Raw genomic sequence first — 21,893 nt, 5'->3', positions numbered from 1 at the left:
CATATAAGTTTGAATGTTCCTTCGTAATTATTCGCATCTCCTACGCACTCGTCATCACGGTGATAGAGAAAAAACTGATCGAATCGAATTAAAAATAATGTGTCCGGGTCATTCGTCTCAACTCGGCCGATTCCGTAGCGGATTCTACCGAGGATTGCTGAATGGTGTCCGGGTAGGTTTTTATGTCTTCCTGTAGAATGTTACATTGGGAAATAGTACGTGACAAGCCGTCTCATAGCGTCAGTCTTGTACATAGCAGGGAGATAATTTTCATATCACATTTACATAACATGTTCACCCCTTGAATATGCACATTTATAGCTGACTATGCGGTATGGGCTTTGCTCATTGTTGAAGGCCGTACGGTGACCTATAGTTGTTAATGTCTGTTTCATTTTGGTCTTTTGTGGATAGTTGTCTCATTGGCAATCATACCACATCTTCTTTTCTATATACATCAGTTTACGGCTGGACGTATAGCGTCCGTCTACATCATAATCATCATCATCATAATCATCATAGTCTTATATTGACAATATTCGGGTAAGAAACTCTAGCAGACATAATAGGTTCGAAAAACTAAGAATTCTCTTATCCCAGGCATAGATTATTATTGTCATATTTGGCACAACCCTTTAGAATTTTTGATCCTCAATGTTTTTCAACTTTGTACTTGTTTGGCGTTGTAACTATTTTGATATAAGCGTCACTGATGAGTCTTATGTAGACGCAACGCGCGTCTGGCGTACAAAGTTACAATCCTGGTACCTTTGATAACCACTGATGTGGAGAAAAATTGGATCCACAAGCCAAAACTATGTAAACATACATTACTGACAATTACCATAGTTGACTCAAAAATTCAAACAAATAAAAAAATAAATGCAACATAGACCCTTACAAAACATGCAAAAAGTTATTGAAGTTATAGTAAATTTGACAAAACAAGTGTATTAGTAAAATATTGTTAAAGACGCGAATAAAATGTGTGTGGTCGATAACACATACCGTATAGAGAAAACATATCCTTGATAGAATACAAACTATAGTATAAAATAAGATATTGTGAGATGGACGAAATTGACCTTCAGGGTCCGTGTATATCTGCGTCCAATCGTTTTTTGTTTTGAAATATCAAAAACAAAAAACAAAAAACGAAAGTGTTTTCATTTTTCGTTTTTGATTTCTTAAAAACCAAAATGAAAAACAAAAGTGTTTTCGTTTTTCGTTTTTGATTTCACAAAACAAAAAACGAAAAACAAAAGTATTTTCATTTTTCAATTTTGATTTCTCAAAAACTAAAATCGAAAAATGAAAGTGTTTTCATTTTTCATTTTTGATTTCACAAAAACTAAAAACGAAAAACGAAAGTATTCAATTTATTTTTCCCCACACTGTTTAATTGTCATTCAAAAAATGACAATGTTGTCATTTGTCATTCATTTAAAGGTCGTTAAAATATACATGCACAATTGTCATTCAAAAAATGACAATGTTGTCATTTGTCATTCATTTAAAGGTCGTTAAAATATACATGCACAGCGGTTGTCAGATCAATATTATTTTAATCGAAGAAAATGTCGACGGATGCAAAAGTCTTTATCAATCTTTACTTTTAAGTTTGAAGAGGTTAATCTAAGATGATAATACAGAAGCATAACTAGCCTCTTTTACAAATTAAGCAAACTATATATTGTTGGCGAGGGAAGGGCTCAAGGACCCGAGAAGAACTGGAAAAAATGATACAAAATCCTTCAGACACTTTCTCAATCTAAAGCGCAAGTTTTGTTTTATCTATTTTATTATGTTCTGGTCTCGGAACAAAATATGTAGATACAGTGTAAGACTTCTAGTATTTACATGTATGAACAATATCAAAAGACATATGTAGGATGAAGAAAAAAATAATGTAATCCACAAAGTCAAGTGTGTGGCTGTTGTTAGTTTAAACATATTTATTAATAGTGGATTGGAAATTTTCTCCCTGTAACGGGGATCGAACCAGGAACTTATGTTTTTGTAGTACGATGCACTAACCTATGTTACTTTGTATAATGAGGATCAATAGTCTAGTTCCTCGTTCAGCTCCTTTCAAGATGAAGAACAGGAATAAAAGCCCTGTTCATTAATAATTTGTATTTTTTCTATATTGTGTGCGATTTTGTCCCGTGTACATTTACTCCACATATTTTTATTTTCTATTTAGGACCTGGACACGGCTCAATGCTAGTTTAGCCCTCCAATGTTAAAGGTCATATGTTTTTTTTCTTAATTATTTGATGCCGTGGGGTTGGGATTTTTAGCTTTAATGTAAACCATGTCCGGTTTTTAACTTATATTTACAGCAAAGATAGCCAGTTTTGTGTTCTGTAATATACTGTTAAAGTTTGATTTTTCATGTCCGGTAGCATCGTAACTTCTCAAAATATCTTCCGAACAATATCTGGACATCGGTGTCGTGGGCATGTACAATTGCCAAACCACACATGAACGTTCTTTAGTCTTCGTAGATCTATTCCAACTTGAAGTCTTTTTGAGTCTACGACAAGGAGAACATGATATTTTATACCATTGAATATTGAAGCCATAGTCATGAAGATCGATTACTTGATTGGTGTTCCGTTAACGTAGCCGCAGAACAAAAACGCGATCGAGAGCTACTTTTGAATATTTCTACAATTTTAAGTAGTTTTCCACTCACAAACACAATAATATTTTCAACATTTATAAAAATATTTTTTTTTTACACTTTTTTATTTTTATGTTGTTTAAAAATATCAATTTGACTTGAATTTTGGATCCCGCTAACATGTTTAAACCCCCCCCCCCCCCATTCAAAATGTATGTGCCTGTCCCAAGTCAGGAGCCTGTAATTCAGTGGTTGTCGTTTGTTTATGTGTTACATTTTTGTTTTTCGTTCATTTTTTGTGCATAAATTAGGCCGTTAGTTTTCTTGTTTGAAATGCTTTACATTGTCATTTCGTGGCCTTTTGTAACTGACTATGCGGTATGGGCTTTGCTCATTGTTGAAGGCCATACAATGGCTTATAGTTGATAATTTCTGTGTTATTTTGGTCTCATGTGGAGATTTTTATCATTGACAATCATACCACATCTTCTTTTTTATATTTATATGATTATATTAAATAAACATGTATATACCAAGCTAAGTCAATTTATATCTTGTTTTTTGTCTGACTATACAAAAGGCAAGGAGGTTGACTGATAAGCTGTCTATATAAAGTAATGGGACAATGCATGGCATGAAGACATCACCAAATCACCGTATGCAATACTCAAAAAGACATCCAGAGCTTACCATATAGTCATCAACTACCCACCAACAGGCCGTGAGCTTTGGTTGGCTCTTAACTCAAATCCAAGAGCACAGGAAAATGTCAAAATATTCTATTCAAACTGGGTGACCTGGGAGAAAAACATTGAAATTTTCCAAAGAAATACACACACCCCTCAACTTTTAATAAGAAGATTTGGTATTAATGCAAATGAGTAAACTATCCAACAAAGTTCAAATGTAGTGGATGTAAGAAATTATATATAGGCAACCATATAATCTTCAACAATGAGTAAAAACATACGGTATTGTCGGCTACAATAGTCCATGAATTGAAAAATATGAAACAGTTCAATTGAGAAAAATAACGGCCTATTTTAAAACAACATGAATTACGAAAAACACATATAAAAGACATCAACAAACGACAACCACTGAACTACATGCTCCTGAGTTGGAGCAGGCACATGCAATATATTGAGGCGTTTTTAAAAGAAGCTTGTAAACAGCTGGAACAGTTTTGTTACAGCACAGCATAAGAACAAACTATACAAATCAATGGAAAAGGGCTTAACGCATGAGATCGATACAAAACAGAAGAAAAAAAAGGTCTAACAAAAACACATACCGAATGTGGCAGGGTATTTTTACTTCGTTTTCAAACAATCAAAGTACTGAATTACTGAACATCGAATGACTGCAAGTTCTTTTGGATTGTCACAAGCACTTGTCTCAGAAAAAAATCACATCTCTATACCTGAAAGTGAAGTTAATGTACAGATATAATTTTTTTTGAAATTCAGTACACATATTCTATATCATATGATCTTTTTAATTTTAGTGCCAAATATAGAGTTCTGACCCTCAATTCCACGGTCCACTAGACATGGAAAATTATAGTGCGAGTGGGGCATTTATGTACTATGGACACATTCTTATTCAAATCCTTTATTAAAGAAGTTAGTAAATTTACTACAGATAATACTACATTTGTAAATTAGACGAACTAATCTAATTAAAAGGTATATCTCCGATTTCGTTATACTTATGTGTATGATAATTTAATAAGATTGTTTAACGAACGCGTTCAATCTTAGGATTTTATTCTTGTCAATTTTTTCGAGCAGAGCGAGTCGAAAACAATTAAATAGACGTCTTTCAAGCCGAAGTTAATATGTTTGCTATACACACATTATGTTTTAAATTTGTTAAACTTGATAATCAATCATTAATCAAAAGTACAGTCCTAGATAATAAAAAATCATGATATATTTGGTCTAGTAATAAAAAAATCACACAAAAAAAAAACAGTAGTTGTCGTTTGTTGATGTCGTTCTCGCTTCTCGTTTTTTAGCTCACCTGGCCCGAAGGGTCAAGTGAGCTTTCCTCATATCTTGGCGTCCGTCGTCCGTCGTCGTAACTTTTACAAAAATCTTCTTCTCTGAAACTACTGAGCCAAATTCAACCAAACTTGGCCACCATCATCATTGGGGTATCTAGTATAAAAACAATGTGTCCGGTGACCTGGCCAACTAACCAAGATGGTCGCCATGGCTAAAAATATAACATTGGAGTAAAATGTAGATTTTGGCTTATATCTTAGACACCAAAGCATTAAGAGCAAATCTGACATGGGTTAAACTTGTTTATTAGGTCATTATTGACACATTTTTTATTTCCATTCTCAATTTTATTGATTGATCAATTGATTGATTAATTGATCATTTTACTACAAGCAAAGGTCATGATCATTTGAGAATCCCTTTTTTGTATTAAAGTGTTAATTTCACCAATGAAACGCTACATTAATTTTTGTCTTAATACTAAATTTCTTTGTAAACTCTAAAATTGCCGTCTGATTATAATAAGACACGCAAGAATAAAAAAAATTATTTGGCCTTCAATGTCTCAACCAGCTTTTTTAATGTGAGTAACATCATTGTTCAGTTACATTTCGATTTTGATATTGTTTTTGCATGTTTCCATAATAGATTTCCGGTAATTGTTCTGCATAAAACCCTATGGGAAAGCACATTTACTTAATTTTCCAAACGTTTATTGGAACCCAATGATTTGGCAAGGTGTTGCAACCTGTAATGTAAAGAAGTTACAGCCGATTGCATTGAGTGTGAAGGCAAAGGTAGCATATCCTTGGTTAGCTTGCTTGTATTATTAGGTTAGGTAAACTACCCTCCTTTAAGAGTAGACTAGTTCGACAGATAACCAATCTATCTGTCTGTAGGACTAGGCTCCTTCTACAGGAGGGTGGTATACTTTACCTAGTTACTTCATAGTTCAGCTAACAAACAAGCGATCCAAAGATATTACCTTTGTCTACACACTCAATGTAATCGGCTGTAATGAAAATGCGGAGTTTGTGAGACCAGGCTCAAGCAACCAGTCGGTAGCAGCCAGTTTTCAAATATATAAACAGAAATATTGCATAAGTCTCAAACGTACTTCAAATGTTTTTATTAATATATAACCACTATATCATCAGTTTTTAATATATAATTAAGCAGTCAAAGACACTATTCAATGAATTTTAAAATTTCATTTCTGGTTCATTTAAGAATTGAATGCTTTTTTTTGTTACTTCATTGAGGTGTAAAGCGTTGACCTAAATACATTTTGTATGAAACGCGGAAACGCTTCATTCTGAAAATGTGCACAAGGTCAACGCTTTTACAACCCTATGAAGTTACAAAAAGAAGCATTCAATATTTATAATTGCATTTTTAGCTAGGATCATGAAAACACGATTTTTATCAAGTTTTTATTAAATTCACATTTGCCCTTTATTGTGGAACCTCGTGTCATCATGAATGATGAATTTCATTGTGTAATGCAATTGCGTAAGGAATAACATGAGATGTGCAGTTAGCCAATCAGAATAACGAATTATAATGAAACATACATCTTATGTAATTATTAGTTATATAAAGGCAAAATCAATCGCTTTCGATATATTACATAGCGTACTGCCCGCTTTACATTTTAAATAGTCAACACTTTGAGTGTCTATAGAATCGTAAATAATTATGATTTTTAACCTGATTTTAGTGACAAAAATGTCGGTTATTGATTTGGGGATGTACGGCGGGCGGTCGGGCAGTCGGGCGGTCGGGCGGTCGGGCGGGCGGCAAACAAATGTTGTCCGTGCATTTAATCATGAACCAATCATCCAAAGCTTTTAAAATTTTAATATGTTGTTACTGACAACAAAATGAAGGTCAAGTTTAAGAATGACGATTTTGACTTTTACTGTTCAGGAGTTATGGTTCTTGAAAGATTGAAAAATGGCGTTTCCAGTCGTGTCCGTGCATTTACGAATGAACTGTTCAACCAAAGCTTCCCAAATTTTAATATGTTGTTACTGATGAAAAAGTGGAGGTCAAGTTTAAGAATGACGATTTTGACTTATACTGTTCAGGAGTTATGGTTCTTGAAAGATTGAAAAATGGCGTTTCCAGTCGTGTCCGTGCATTTACGAATGAACCGTTCAACCAAAGCTTCCCAAATTTTAATATGTTGTTACTGATGAAAAAATGGAGGTCAAGTTGAAGAATGACGATTTTGACTTTTACTGTTCAGGAGTTATGGTTCTTGAAAGATTGAAAAATGGCGTTTCCAGTCGTGTCCGTGCATTTACGAATGAACCGTTCAACCAAAGCTTCCCAAATTTTAATATGTTGTTACTGATGAAAAAATGGAGGTCAAGTTGAAGAATGACGATTTTGACTTTTACTGTTCAGGAGTTATGGTTCTTGAAATATTGAAAAATGGCATTTCCAGTCGTGTCCGTGCATTCACGCATGAACTGTTCAATCAAACTTTTTAAGCTTCTCAAATTTTAATATGTTGTTACTGATGACAAAATGGAGGTCAAGTTCAAGAATGACGATTTTGACTTTTACCGTTCAGGAGTTGTGGTTCTTGAAAGATTGAAAAATGGCGTTTCCAGTCATGTCCGTGCATTTACTCATGAACTGTTCAACCAAAGCTTTTCAAATTTTAATATGTTGTTACTGATGACAAAATGGAGGTCAAGTTTAATAATGTCGATTTTGACTTTTACCGTTCAGGAGTTATGGTTCTTGAAAGATAAAAAAAAATGGCGTTTCCATTCATGTTGTTGCATTTACTCATGAACGATTCAACCTAAGCTCTTTCAAATTTTAATATGTTGATACTGATGACAAAATGCAGGTCAATTTTGATATTGACGATTTTCACTTTCACCGTTCATCAGTTATGGTTCTTGTGATATTGCCAGGACACAAATAAATGTTAATAAATCCGGTTTACTGTCGTTGTGACAGCCTCTTGTTTTTTAATGATGGCAAAATTGCACTATTGTGTGAAATAGCTTTCCTTATTAACGGCATCCTGTCAACTTTTTTTTGCCACACAAAACTGTTTTTACAAAACATTCTACCTCTGAACTAGTGAATTTCGCTTAAATATGACTGGACAAAAGGTTTATTTTTTGTATTCAAAGTATGGTGAGCAAGTAAATTATGTATTAGCTTTAAAAAGATTGATCCGTGCTATAAATTAACTTGTAATTTTGATCAAGTAGGCCCTAGATCTCTAGCTTACGTTCTCACCTAGTGCAAATAAAAGTATTGCCACAGAATTTTTGTTATTAACTGTCCGGTAAGGGTTGGGTAGGGTATACGACCTCAACTTTAGACCTACTTTAGAAAAAAAACCAAGCAGAACAACACCCCGGATTTTTCTACTGTAGACCCCAGCTACACAGCTTCCCTTTGCACCTAGTGAGGACAATTTTTATTACATTTTCGGTAAGGGTGGGGTTGGGTGTTCGACCCCAACTTTGGATCTATCTTTGAACAAAAATAAGCTAAACAGCAACCTTGATTTTTTTCTCCAGCTGACATTAGCTACCCAGCTCCCCTTTACACATTGTGCGGACAGAAGTATTTCCGTAGACATTTGTTTATTAACTTTTATGTAATGATGGGGTAGAGTGGGTTACTGAGGTCCACTTGAAAACAATTTACAGGGACTCCAATATGGTGTGGTCTATGCAGAACAATTTACCGGAAATCTATGGTAGTTTGCAAAATAATAGTCTTTTTTTATAATGTGATATGTAAAATGTTGGCAAATAATGAAAGCACGCTTCTTAATTAATAGACATAGAAATAAAGAGAAACCGTATGATAACCAATAACTATCTCCCAGAGACAAACTAGCGTGCATTAAGGCAACCGGTATGATTGTCTGAATTTGGGGCTCTTAATTTCTGTATTCTTTGATATCTGAGGCCATTTTTCTCTATTCTTTATACTTTTTGACAATTATTCTCTTCTCATTACATTTTAACACCATTATTCTAGCTATTTTATTTATTTCTTGGTCCATTGTCTCTATTATTTATATTTTTTGTCCACTATTCTCAAATCCCCCATCAACGGCCTCTAGTTAATGTCACCTTATAGTCTTCACAAATAAGCAAAATTTCTACCTTATAGGCTCCTAATGGCAAACCAATTGAAGGCTTTAATATCCCAGTTTGAATTGTGAAATTGCGGAAATTTTGAAAATTTGATCAAGCAAAATACATTATCGTCCTCGTAGTTCGTAAAATACTGGCAGATGGATCTTTGTCATCAATTCTAATAATCTTGGATCGACATTTCTAAACTTAAAAGTAATAAAGATCACGCACCCTTATTGTTAAGATTGATAAAGACTTTTGCATCCGTCGACATTTTCTTCGATTAAAATAATATTGATCTGACAACCGCTGTGCATGTATACTTTAACGACCTTTAAATGAATGACAAATGACAACATGGGAAAGATAAATTGAATACACTTTCGTTTTTCGTTTTTAGTTTTTGAGAATCAAAAATGAAAAAATGAAAATACTTTTGTTTTTCGTTTTTTGTTTTGTGAAATCAAAAATGAAAAATGAAAACACTTTCATTTTTCGATTCAAGTTTTTGAGAATCAAAAATGAAAAAATGAAAATACTTTTGTTTTTCGTTTTTTGTTTTGTGAAATCAAAAATGAAAAACTAAAACACTTTTGTTTTTCATTTTGGTTTTTAAGAAATCAAAAACGAAAAATGAAAACACTTTCGTTTTTTGTTTTTAATTTGTTTATGATATTTCAAAACGAAAAACGAATGGACGCAGATATACACGGACCCTTCAGCGATCGTATTGAATTTTGATGTTCAAAAAATAGGCACATAAAACATATTTATTTACTGGCCACTTTAGTTTGGGATTGATTGTAATTACAAAATTCTAATGCGAATGAAAAATGTTTTTTAGATTAAGATAAACATTACTTTTACCTGACGTAGCCGTGCGTAAAATGTATTTCAACGTTTCTCTTCGAAAAATGATTTCTTTAATGGAATACAACATCTTTGGTGATCATTTAAGTTACTTCACACATTTATACACGTTATGATTTAATCAAACATATCAAAAGCATATTAACCAGTTTGAAATTAAACTAATTATAACTTAATACAATCAGATTGCGTAAGAATTAATAACAAAGAGAGGGCCACATCATGACAAGTAATTGGGGGTAAACTGGGTAGGGTGAACATTGACATATATTTAAAGTTTATTTTAGCAATAACGAAGAAAAATTATTGACTTTATACAGTGAATTCACCCTTTTAAGACGCTTATTGTTTCACAAATAAACATGAATACAAAGTAAAAACATTACTTAAAAGATTACAAAAATATTATTATAATTGGTATAGTGACATAGCCATAAAGTGAGTGGAAATGCAAAGTAGCATAGCAAACATCGAATTCCCTCGAAAAATTGGCAATTGTTATCAATTTGTTCTTTAAAATAAACATGTCTACCCTTTCCAAATTAAAAGTCCCATATTCTATTGGTTGTCTTATAGGTGTAATACCACCAATTCATAGTACGTTACATCCAGTTGCATACAAAAAGGGTAGAAAAATAATACACCCTTGAAATCAACGGTGGTATTACCTTATATCCTCCCTTCAATTATTTCAAACAACGTCACATTTCACTTACATCTCATAAAGTCCCTTGCCCAATCCCCATTTTTGCTTTCTTTAATATCCGTCTTTACATATTCAGGCTTAAATGATGATCCATATTTGAATACCTATGCATTTGTGTTTAAACATCTTCGATGTGTAGTATATGCATGTAGTACTACATATTAATGAGATAAACAGCATATTTTGTTTTATGAACGTTAATTTAAACTATAAATATTAAATAACTGATCTTGTCAATATACGTCAAATACGGTTCTTGAATGTTGTGTAATGTATGAAGGAATATTAGTTACATAGTGTGCTAGTGGCCTAAGACGGTATATATGGGGTCAGTAAATTCCAGAATTTACTGACCCCATATATATCGTATTACGTCACTAACACACTATGTAACGACTATCTTAACGTGTAAAATTTAGACTAGTGACCTATCAAAATGAGCAAGTCTTCAATACTGTTAGCATTAAGAAGCTACTTCCATTGATCCTACAAAAACAGATGCCAACAAAATCAAATTGATAGGTTTAAATGTGTTTTATGAATTCATTTTAATCTTTATAATCATTTTCTTCGTCTGTTGAAACCTTTTTTTTCAGTACCGTTGTGTTCTTATAAAGGGACTGAACACCACTACAAACCGTGTATGAAACAAGCCCCGCATCCTTTCTAACCTAATTTGGAATATAAAGGGACGTAACACCACTACTAACCATGTATGAAATAAGCCCCGCCTCCCTACTAACCTAATATAAAAGATACACGGTCTCCAGGCAGACGCTTTTAACCAATCATATTCTAAGAAATGTATAGTTTAGATAATAGTGTATCTTGCATGTGGGAACAGTGTTACGTTTTTTTTAATAGAAGTTAAAAGTTAGTTTTTTTGTAATATCGTTATTTGTTGGTTTTTATTTGTAATCGCACTCTTTTCAGGTAAATAAGATGTACTATTTGTATTTGTGAATGGTGCAATGTATAGTAATGTGATTTTATTTTTCACAAATCTAACACTTTACGATACATACGAATCATGTTGTTACACAGATCACTTGTACAACATTGGGTTCTGTCGTCTTCTGATAAACATTGGTGAAATATTGAAAATGGCTTCAATTTTATCTAGAATAGCCTGATGTCTAGCGATAAAAACGATGTAATTGTTTAGGTACAAATAAAACACTTGAAACTGTAAAATATTTAAAGGCGATATACTACATACCGATATACTACATACAGCAATAATTAAGTGCGTATTGCTGTATGTGGAAATATTCTATAATTATTGGTAGAGGTATAAGGGGCGGTTGAAAAATCACATGTTTAACCTAACAGTATCAGTCCCTTGACAAGAACCTCTGACATTTGTCTTGTATGTAGTTTTATTTAGTTCAGTACATGTTTCGGAGTTTAGTGTAACGTTCATTTTGTCTTCTTTTAGGGATCAGCTGAAGACCGCTTCTGAGTGTGGATTTTTCCCGCTGTGTTGAAGATCCACTGGTGGCCTGTTGGTGTTTAATGCACTTCGGTTTGAATTTTGTCTCTTTTGCGTATTCACCGTTTCAATTCTCAATTATAGTGTACCACTGCAGTGTCTTATTATGGTTAAAAACTGCTTATTTAGATAGATGTTCGAAAATTTTAAAACATTATTATTCGAATGACATTCGAAGTCTGGTATATGCTCTTTTGACGGATTGTCTCTTTGACATATTCCCCGTTTACATACTAAATTTAATTTCAAGTACGTTTCGAAATGTTTTAAGATATATAGCCCTGTGAATTACAGAAAAACAAGACAAATCAGCTTACATCTCTGCTTCCACAGCCTGTCTGGTATAACGTTCTTCTTGATAACTGGTTTACAATTTCCCGAGTTACACATCCCTGAATGAAATCGAATATACAAACATTAAAGCATCGTCAAATGAATGCAAGAATTGACTACAGTTCTTGTGATATTAAGAACAATTCATCGCCATATATAGACGTTGTTAACATATTGTGTCGGTTATACATGAACAACGAGTAAACAACGTATGGTTTTCTTTTCGTTCAATTGGTTGATAAAGTATAATGTTGGGTTTTGCTAGTTTTATGAATTTCGCCTTTTAGAAAGGGTTGAGTTGAGATCGCTACTTTTGTTAATACTTTTGTATGCTTTACAGTTTTAATTGTTTTGTACTTTTTGGAAAGTTACAGAATTAACTAAAACATACCCCCTTTGTGGAATATATCTCACAATGTAGTTGAATACACAGCATTTATAGAATTTCTGAAGCCTTATCAATTTCTAAAACAAATACAGAGTTAATTTTTATTCTTAATTTAGCCCTACATTAAGAGATGGAAGACCTTTCAGTAGTACTAAACTGCAACAACAAAAGAACACTTGTTGATTTTCAGAGTCAAATTACTTTTTATGTAACCAATAAGGCAAGATGAACATTGTAAATAAATCACACGTTACATTGAATACAAGAACAATTGTTACTATTTTGTGCATAACCTTTAATACGTTTTAAGCAATTACCTGACCGGAAGCACATACTCTTATTTGTCGACAACTGTCTGGTTGCTCTTCCTGACTACAAGCAAAACAAATCGTTCCTCCATATTTATTGAGAGCTACAACATATAGATATTTCATTAATTTGCATTAAAAACTTAAAAAAAAACAAAACATCAATTCAAAACAAATTATGCTATCGACCTTGCATGCTAGAATTTTGTAAAATGCACAAAATTCATAAGATTTGGTTTTAAATAATACATTTGACATACGTTGACAAATATAGAAACATTAAAGATAAATATTGAGACGGCGGAGACTTTGTAGATTAGTCCAACAACCATAGCTTCGACACAATGGAAGTAAGTCAAAAGAATAAAGTACTAGATATTTATGTTAATTCTGTAATTATGAGTCTTTTGTAGACAAAACGCGCGTCTGGTGTCAATTCAAAATTTAGTCCTGGTATCTATGATGAGTTTATTTATCTAATACAGATTCTTATTCTATTTTTTAAAGATATCTTCAGTATTACTCCGGAATAAAAAGAGATATAAATAATCCAGAGGCTAAAGAAGTATGATAATTAATGTGTTATTAAGGTTGAATTGAATCATGCTTCTTGTCTATATACCAGCTTTGATTATTTGGAATATATTCTAAGTTTCACTTCTTCTATCTACATTTGTATAAACTTCAAGATTTACCTGTATTTCTTTAAAGCCGGTTTTTTTTTCTAAAGTGAATATTTTCGAAGGGTTAAATATTACGCAGTGGTGACTTGCCATGGCTTTGTTTGGACTTGTTTGTTTGGTTTTCTTGGCCTTGAATGTTTGTCACTTATATTTTATTAACTGTGCATTTGCATTCAGATATCGCAGATCAAATTTATTCGTTTATAGTGTATTAATGTACGTTTTTTTGATTGAGTTAAGCCTACCAATTGATATTTTATTGTGTGTTTTTCTATGTTGTGATGTTATGCTATTGTTTCAGAAAAAGGGAGAAGGTTTGGATCCATTAAAACGTTTAATCCCGCTGCAAATGTTTGCACCTGTCCTAAGTCAGGAATCTGATGTACAGTAGTTGTCGTTTGTTTATGTAATTTATACGTGTTTCTCGTTTCTCGTTGTTTTTTTTATATATATATATAGATTAGACCGTTGGTTTCCTCGTTTGAATGGTTTTACACTAATATTTTGGGTCCCTGTATAGCTTGTTGTTCAGTGTGAGCCAATGCTCCGTGTTGAAGGCCGTACATTGACCTATAACGGTTAACTTTTTTTATTGTTATTTGGATAGAGAGTTGTCTCATTGGCACTCACACCACATCTTCCTATATCTATTGAAATGTCAGCAATTAAAAATATGGAAGACATCAATACACCTGTCGGAACACCTCTGGAGAGACAAAGTAACAAAAACAATCTTATGGTTTCTTCGACTTGATGTATATGTATTTTTGTTTTCGTCAACATGGTGAATGGGATGGAAATTCTGAACTCTGAAACTCAGCATGAACACAGCATTAGACATATAAATATGCATAATTACAATTGGTAATGTTTTAATAAATTGTTTTGGTCATTTTTCAGAAGGCGTTTAACATGCAAAATGCAAAGTTTTTGGATCTGTAGTCCTTGATGAAAATGACAAGTAGTATTCTGAAAAAAAAACATCTTATTGTCTTTAAACGTTATGTTTTGTCATCGTTCATCAGTCAAATCTAAGAATAAAATAAGAATAATTCGACACAGATAAGAAAAACATATCAAGAAAGGGTAATACCCATGTTTCACCAACAGATGGGTGTCATTGCAGTATGTCAAAATCCTTATTGTCCCGAGTCAAAATCAGTAGGAGCCAGCTGAAGGACGCCTCCGGGTGCGGAATTTCTCGCTGCATTGAAGACCTGCTGGGGACCTTCTGCTGTTGTATGTTCTATGGTCGGGTTGTTGTCTCGTTGACACATTCCCCATTTCCATTCTCAACTTTATGGCTGATTGACAAACTATAATAGTTTATCAATACAAGTTCGCTAAATAACAAAAAAAAAACAGAAAAGACACCAAACACGTTTAATAGAATTTCATCTGTAACAACTTTTTTGTATAATTCTTTTAGTTATGAAATCTGACCAACCACGTTATAACTGATGTCTATGCCATTGAAGACAATCTATGTTTACGAAGATTGTTAATGGAAAGAAACACTTTGAGCTTTAACACACAAAACGGAAACAACAACCAGATACTAAAGGATTATGTCTCGAATTATATCACAAACGTTACTTCAGTGCGATGTTCCTTACTTACAGGCTACATTTTGCAGGTCTTTGATAATAATTAACAATAATTTAATTTCGGATGTAACGCGTCTTCTGATTGATTGACGTTATTTTTGTATCTGCCCATAGACATAATTAAGTCATGTGATCGTGACATCATCAACGTTTTTTCATTGTTTTCTCCGGTTTAAAATAGAATTTAGAATTAAATTATAAGAAATAACTGTAATATTTTTTCTCTCTATTCGAAATATCAAAATAAATGTGGTACACGCGAGTTATTCAGTGTGCACCACATTTTTATGTTATTTCACATATATTACAGTCATTCCTTAATTAAAAAAGTCGATATTTAGATTTGAGTTTTATTAAGCATACAAATGCAAGTGCTGGTCATTAAAAAGTTATTGTTGATTATGGAAGCAGATTGAATCGTCTTTAAGATAATAGCGAAATGTCAATGCAGATTTTGCCATAGGAACCATTTATTATATTCATTATTCACAGGTAAGCAGCACGGTTAAGGAGAAAAATTATGGAAAGCCTCAACTGTCATATATTAGAGATTTACATAACGTTATGCTGAAGATTCCATTGTAAAGTAATTACAGCGTGATGATGAATTAAATCATCAAATTGAAAACTTAAATAAAAAAATGCTTAATTGAATCTTCGTTGTGTTAACTTGCAACTTCAAGTGTTGATGTTGTGAAAGCATCGTGGTAAGCCACGGCATTATGATGATATGCTTATAACACGTAACGGTGAGTTGAAACTACCTATTGTTAAGTTGACGTTGCACGATGTTAACTTGATACTGGATAATGCTTAGACGTACTCTTTGATTGCCAGGATAACAAATAAAATGAAAAGTTGAACTTCATGATGTTGACTTATTATTGATGAATGTAAAGCTTAAATATCACAACGTTATGTCATTATAATGTCACGATAGGTTTAACATATTTGTTATAGACTTTAAAAGAGGGACGAAAGATACCAAAGGGACAGTCAAACTCATAAATCTAAAACAAACTGACAACGCCATGGCTAAAAATAAACTACACGATGTAAAGCTAAACTAGCATAATGTTATAACACTATAATATCACGATAAGCTAACCATACAATATGCTCACTAGAAACAACACGACGTAAAGTTGAAAGTACGTGTTGTTGAGCTAGGATTGCACAATGTATTATCATTATAATGTCACGATAAGCTAACTATACAATATGCTCACTAGAAATTACATGACGTAAAGTTGAAAGAACTTGTTGTGGAGCTAGGATTGCGCAATGTTATATCACTATAATGTCACGATAGGCTTACCATACAAAATGCTCACTAGAAATTACACGACGTACAGTTGAAAGAACTTGTTGTTGAGCTAGGATTGCACAATGTTATATCATTATTATGTCATGATAAGCTTATTATACAATATGCTTACTAGAAATTACACGACGTAAAGTTGAAAGAAATTGGTGTTAAGCTACGATTGCACAATGTTATATCACTATAATGTCACGATAGGCTTACCACACAATATGCTCACTAGAAATTACACGACGTAAGGTTGAAAGTACGTGTTGTTGAGCTAGGATTGCACAATGTTATATCATTATTATGTCATGATAAGCTAACCATATAATATGCTCACTAGAAATTACACGACGTAAAGTTGAAAGTACGTGTTGTTGAGCTAGGATTGCACAATGTTATATCACTATAATGTCAAGATAGGCTTACCACACAATATGCTCACTAGAAATTACACGACGTACAGTTGAAAGTACGTGTTGTTGAGCTAGGAATGCACAATGTTATATCATTATTATGTCACGATATGCTTATCAAACATTATTTTGACATGAAACGACAAGAAGGTGGAAAAAAGGACCACTGATGTAGGACCTGAGGTATCTTGCAAATAGTGCCGCATATGGGTAGTAATTATATGATATAAAAAGAGAATAAATTTATAATACATTATTCTACTTTCTTTTACACTGTAACAGTACGGTCCATGTAATATTATCATTTCAAAAGTTTACAAAATTTTCACCAAATAATTAAAATTCTAAATATCGTTTTTAGATTTGATAGTTTAGATATTTGATCAAACTTTAAAAGTACTCTTAACGTGCAGTTTTGTATTAGTTCGCTTTTTAAAAGTTTGATTTTTGAAAGTTTTGATGAAGATATCAAAATAAGAAAATGGGCGAAAAGAGGGGTACCTGTAAACTGTGAAACGGAATAAAAGCGGAACGAACGAAACAAAATGAAATGCACAGCTACGGTTACTTCAAAGTTAATGTATGAAATAAGTCAAAAGGAAGGCAATCGTAAGCGGTGAAAAAAATGATAACAAAATAGATATTTCTTAAAAGCGGATAATTCGTGTTAAAACAAGAAGCACAGCTTTGATTATGATCATTCTTCATTAGGAATAAAACGCACAAAATATATCAAATAATTTTCAATTGCAAAATAAATGTTTTTTCAAAACAAATTGAACATTAACATGAGATAACAGTATCCTGAAATGTGTTAAGGTTTTGCATCATTGGATTTTTTTTTATTTAAACCGATTCACTTTTTAAAAAAATTCTCTTATATCAGCTGATCGTTTAAAATAATAGTTCAGACCTATTTTGTTTCCCCAGCGCCCAACATTTAGGAGTAACAGTGAAAACTTGCTGTAGGTTAAACAGATATATACAAGGTTGATTATGTTTATATTTTCTTCTGCACTTAAGACATTTAAATACAATTCCCTCAAATTTGTTTTGATGTTTTTTTTTTTTGCTCTACGACTTCTTCAACTGTGGTCGCTTTTCCGGATATCACGAACAGACGCCTAACGGATGGAAAAAGTTTTACGTTGACAAAACTGTTATCCGTTGGGAGTCCGTTCATGTACTGACAAAATAAAACGGACGCGTAACAAAGGCACAACGGACACACACAGAATATGCAACGTACGAGAAACGGAAACATACAGGATAGAACGGAAGTCAAGCATACATCCAACAGACTAGTACCGCATACAACGTACACCAAACGGAAGCATATCGGATAAAACGGAAGAACACGCTATGCGAAAAAAATGAAAGACGGCAATAATAATACTTGTAAATCGCATAAATATTCAAAAAGTTTCCGTTCAGCTGGTCTTGGTTTGTTTTTCAAAATGCCGCCAAAGGGTAGTGTCTTGTCTGAATAAGAGATGCTTGATAGTGAAGACGTGCTCTTACTCTAAGATCATTTATGATTAATAAGCATTCATGACACACGAGAAATCTGACACACCAATAATTGCCATTGCTGACGCGAAATATTCAATGGCATTTATCCGATTCAGATCCGTTCATCATCCGTTTTCTCATGCGTTTAACATAAAAATGGGGAGGGGGCATTTTTTTTCATATTACTTTTTCTTAAAATTTTCTATTTTTCTATTGATTCATATTTCGTAATTGTATATTAGAGCATAACATACTGATATATCAGGAGATACACACCTGATATTGTGTAAATTATTAAATAAAGTATTGTGCAATGGCAGGAAATATTCAATTGAATAGTATTTCGCTATAGTATAGTATTGCACTATAGCATAGTATTGCGCTATATCATAGTATTGCACATTATCAAGAAATCTTCAATTGCACCGAATTGCGCTATAGCATTTACAGGGGCGGATCCAGCCGGTTCATAACCCATGACAAAGGGGTGGGCTAACTATATGTTCCCATTTAAATGCATTGATCGTCCAAAAAAAAAACGATCCGCCACAGCCAAGACATCTTCATTTTCAAACTATTGTGCAACTGCTCAATATTGGACAAGGGAGAAATCTTCGATTGCACATTATTGCGCAATAGCAAAAAAAAATCGATTGGAAAAGAAAACAAATATTTCAACATATTCCAATTTAAAAGATCTTTCACCACATTCATTATGTGTAAGAAACCTATATTTATCAAAAGTTTGATCGCAATCCAATTTCATGTGTCGAAACTTGCACCAACTGTTCAGGGTTCGACCACTGCGGTCTAATCAGGCTGCGCTCAGCGAAGCATTTTATTTAGTTATTGTAACACAATCAACCTTGAGCAAAATACAAGTACTCATCTATGTCCAGTCAGAATGGGGCGTGTACAGAGAGTCAGTGCCACGGTCTCTGCACACTGATGAATGTTGCCATTTTGGCCACACACCAATGCTGCCCTCGAAAAATAAGGACAATGTAAAACGCTGAATTTTAGTTAAAGCATTTACCTACGGAACGCTCAAAATATTCGAATATTTGAAGCCAAGAAAATATAAGAACCATAACAATTAAAGAGGTGTTTGACCAAATGGAAAGTTGAAATATCAAATTCCAACTAAGTAGATATAAGATGATGTGGTATGAGTGTCAATGTAAAAACTCTCCATCACAATCACAATTTGTAAATATAAACCATTATAGGTCAAAGTACGGTCGTCAAAGTGAACGCGAAGCCTTTTTTCAGACAGAATAGGACCATTTTGCCCAAGGGAGTTGAAACCCATTTTTTTTGCAAAACGGCCTATTCTAAATTATTGATTGTTGGTTGCAAGTGGCAAATATTACATGTATGTTCAAGATGATAACAAATTAACATGATATACAACAGGTAGAATAGGTAAGAGTCGTATATGCCACTGGAAAAATGAGGATATATTGAATAGGGACAGACATCTTTCCTTGCAACGAGTCACTGCCGGGGTTCTTAACGTGAGGAGTACTTGGCCTGAAATTTGATTGTTGTGCGATAACTTAAAAGTGCACAAATTACAAACACGGAACTATCACTTAATGCAAAAAACATCTGGATTCCTTTCTTGGCTTATCAGTGACAGTCCGTCGGAAGGGGACCATAAATGGCTGACCCGTGTTAAGAGAGAGCCATATCTCTTGCACGTAAAAGACACCCTTGTAAATCTCGAAAAAGAGCAGGGCAATGCCGCTACAAGGCAGCACTCACATCCGCAAAGTGGAAAGGGATTATAAAACTTTTTAAAATTACAAATAAATAGATGGGAGCTTAATGTACAGCGGCATCTATTACATAGATTTGCAAGCTGAAAAATATTTATGGTATACGTTTATATGATATGAATGTATTGAGCTTTTTTTTGGTCTTTTTAACTTTATTCGTTTCGAGCGTGACTGGTTAGTTTTCTGTAGACGAAACGCGAGGCTGGTGCAAATACAAAATTTCCAACCTGGCGTCTATCGATGATAAGTTTATTTACATATATTATAACAGTTTCCTGGCTCCAAGCTACTAATATTTGATCTTTAAGTTACTCTAAGCGGCTAGCAGTGTAAAACAGATATCAACAACCTCCAACATTCGCGGCTAGCACAACGTTCATAGCGACACCATTTTTAAAAATTTCTTCCGTATCAATACTTTGAACTGAAATCAATGATACAAGGCAATATATTATCAATATGCAATCGATAAAAAATTGAAAACAAAATGTTGAAAATTGCACGAGACCGAAGCGCTTTTTCTTGATCTACCCTTTCATGAACGTCCAAAGCCGAATATTTAAAAGCGAACAGTTTCGTAAGAACCAAAATAGTTGATTAAAGGTAATCGGTCAAAATTATGTACTTGAATTTCGATATATTCATTTGCCGACATGATTTGATATATAGTAAAAAGTCATAAAGCAAAAAAAAATTGAAATCAAGTATAGAGCAATTTTATTGGTTACAGTTCAATTGAAAATTGTATATACATGATCAACCCTACCATACTACTCGGCCTATTGAGAGTTGTCCAGTTTTCACTGTTTTCCCTAAATGATGAGAGAATAGTTCTGAGATATATATCTGAAACCCTAAGCTAATAGAGATTTTTTAAAACGCAAATTCACTTTTTCGATGCAGGTTTAATAAGTTTACAACTGCCTGCCTCTGGTCTCATTCTATACATAAACTTTTAAGTAACAGTAACTGTTCATTTTATTTTGTTTCGTTGTGTTCCGTAGCTAACAGTAGCCCCGCTTTTGCGGCCCCTTTTTAATTTTGATATCTTCATCAATAACTTTTAAAAATATCAAATTTTCAAAAAGGCGAAATAATCAAAACTTCACGTTAAGTTTAGTACTTTAAAAGATTAATCAAAAATCTAAACTATAAAATCTAAAATCGATATTAATAATTTTAAAATTTCAATTATTTGTTGTAAATTTAACTTGAAATATTCAAAACTTTTTAAATTCCAAAATTCTACAATTGGAAAACTTTTCACTATTTTAAAACGATGTACGGATCGAATTGTAACAGTGTAAATAGAAAGTAGAATACTGTATTTTAAATTCATTCTCTTTTTGTATCATATAAATACTACGCAAATGCGGCACTATTTGCGAAATACCTCAGGTCCTACACCAGTGGTCCTTTTTACCACCTTCGTGTCGTTTCGTGTCAAAATAATGTTTAATAAGCCTATCGTGACATAATAATGATATAACATTGTGCAATCCTAGCTCAACAACACGTACTTTCAACTTTACGTCGTGTAATTTCTAGTGAGCATATTGTATGGTAAGCTTATCATGACACATTAATGATATAACATTGTGCAATCCTAGCTCAACAACACATACTTTCAACTTTACGTCGTGTAATTTCTAGTGAGCATATTGTATGGTAAGCTTATCGTGACATAATAATGATATAACATTGTGCAATCCTAGCTCAACAACAC

At 33.1% G+C, this 21,893-nt stretch overlaps 1 protein-coding gene across 2 annotated transcripts in view; it reads right to left on the bottom strand.

The window, feature by feature from the left end:
* The window catches only part of LOC143062724 (uncharacterized), a 141,895-nt gene that overhangs the window by 18,039 nt on the left and 101,963 nt on the right, over positions 1 to 21,893 (bottom strand). The window lies entirely within an intron of this gene.

The sequence above is a fragment of the Mytilus galloprovincialis genome, chromosome 2 (genome assembly GCF_965363235.1).
Source record: "Mytilus galloprovincialis chromosome 2, xbMytGall1.hap1.1, whole genome shotgun sequence".
NCBI classification, from domain to species: Eukaryota; Metazoa; Mollusca; class Bivalvia; order Mytilida; family Mytilidae; genus Mytilus; species Mytilus galloprovincialis.
This window is presented reverse-complemented; position numbering and strand designations above follow the sequence as displayed.